This window comes from Arachis ipaensis, chromosome B09, assembly GCF_000816755.2.
Source record: "Arachis ipaensis cultivar K30076 chromosome B09, Araip1.1, whole genome shotgun sequence".
NCBI lineage: Eukaryota > Viridiplantae > Streptophyta > Magnoliopsida > Fabales > Fabaceae > Arachis > Arachis ipaensis.
The window spans coordinates 24497138-24499203 of NC_029793.2; positions in this window are offsets into that span (position 1 = coordinate 24497138).

Consider the following 2066-nt stretch of genomic DNA (forward strand, 5'->3'; position numbering starts at 1 on the left):
CAAGTTTTTTGAACCATGTTTGTTGCAGTGTACTGTGTACACTAAGTATATATTACAATTTACAAAATACCACTGTTAAAAACAGGGATTATAATTAGAGCAAAATGAAAATGGCCATTATAGGTGACCATGCATCCACTACCAGCATGTGGGAATTAAGTATGCTTCTTTGGTTTCTTGCTCCAGGCATCTGCCTTGCTCAACACATGCTCCTTAAATTTGTTGAAAGGTCTATTAGTCAGATTCACCGCAGTTGTTGTCTTGATCTCGTTCTCTCGTAACTATAGAACGAATGACATTTGCATTTAATATGTCCAGTTGCTGTAACAGTTGAAATCTTATTTTTTAATTAATTGATACTTACAATCCCATCCATGATGGGGTCGAAATTGTCCCTAATGTTAAGCCACCCTATGATCCAAATCCCAGAGTTTATGCTGCATACTGATCTGACGAATAGTCTACTACTGTGATTACTAAGGAGAACTCATGAAAGGCATAAATTCATGCATGCATATCATATTATACTGCTTACCTTTGTCCAAAATTTGGTATCCCAACGGGACTTCATATCGGGAATTGTTTGAAATCACTTGGTGGATTCATTAACTCCTTGTCGTAGACTACTTGCGTCAATTGGGACAAAACCTTTGTCTACACATGACATAAAATAAGTCAGTCCATAGATATATACATCGTATTGTATGTTATGCCGATGTGTTGATCAAGCTAAAAATTATGGGGTTACCGTTTTCCAAATACGGTCTTCGCGGTGTGGCAACTCAAACTGATTAGGTAATGAATCAAGATTGTAAATTGCACGGTATTTGAATGACACGAGCATCAGAAACTAGTGGCCCAAAGCGTCCATCATGCGAACATATATCTTCAAAAAAATGAACGCTTATTTGTTTAGTCAGGTGAGACACTTGTGCGTGGGTAGTATGCGATTAAAAATGTTCCTTGGTTAACGAACAAGTTCGATGAATTTGGATAGCCTCATCCATTGTTCCATGTATTGATTGACCATTAGTTCTATCGGCTTTCCGTTCAAAATATCCTCCAACAACGACAACGTTGACGAATAAAATCAGTTATCATATTCGAGTAGGGACAACTGAGAATAAACATTAAAGGCGCTATTGATTCATTTCGAGGACCACTATCAGACATAGTTAACTTATTGCGACCGACGGAGGAAGGTACCAGTACAAGGGGAACGTGGATAATTTCTTAGCACCGGTCATTGTCATGGCAACCATATAGATGATATGGTTACCAACAACAACATTATGGAATTTGAGTTTAACATCTCAATAAGATATTTAGGTTGTTTCCTCATTGAGCAAGGTTAAACAGGTATCATATATACCTTCTTATTAACATCATTTCCCGGTAATAGGCTGTGTATATTAACTCTAGCTGCCAACTTGTCTCCAATACAAACAAGTTCCTCGTTACATGAGGCAGAAAATGTTAAGGCATTAATAGATCCACAATACACGAGTTTAAATATCGAGGCATGAAGGATTACCAGGAGTCAAGACTCCCGTCGAAGATATAAGTGAATAAGGCCAACTCATGGTTGTTGAAGTCCATTGCAGGAGTGATCCTAAACTTCATCTACGACACAAGTTTATGTTTAGGGTTAGTCCATTGTTGAATTTCGGTTCTCATGTATGGAGTCTGTAATGCAGTGGCATCTTACATAATGAATGATGACTCTATGCCTAAGCTGACAACCCGATATATAACTATAGAATGCCATAAAAAAGTTTTATTATCCTAACTAACTTTTTATTTTCATTTTAATCGGTATATAAGTTAGCGACATGTTTACCTTCTTGCTCGTTAATTGAGTTTACTTCACGCTGCTCGAGTCTGTCTGCACAGATATTTCTGTTCCTTCACTAGGTCATGGCTATTTCGCGTTCCTAGTTGCCGACGGTGGTGTGCGGAACAACTTTTGCATGATGCAGTCGATGTCCTTCACAGTTGGAGTACTTTTCCTAGCCAAATTTGGGGCTACAGGTATTCCACTTGTGATGCGTGACCTAACTTTCATA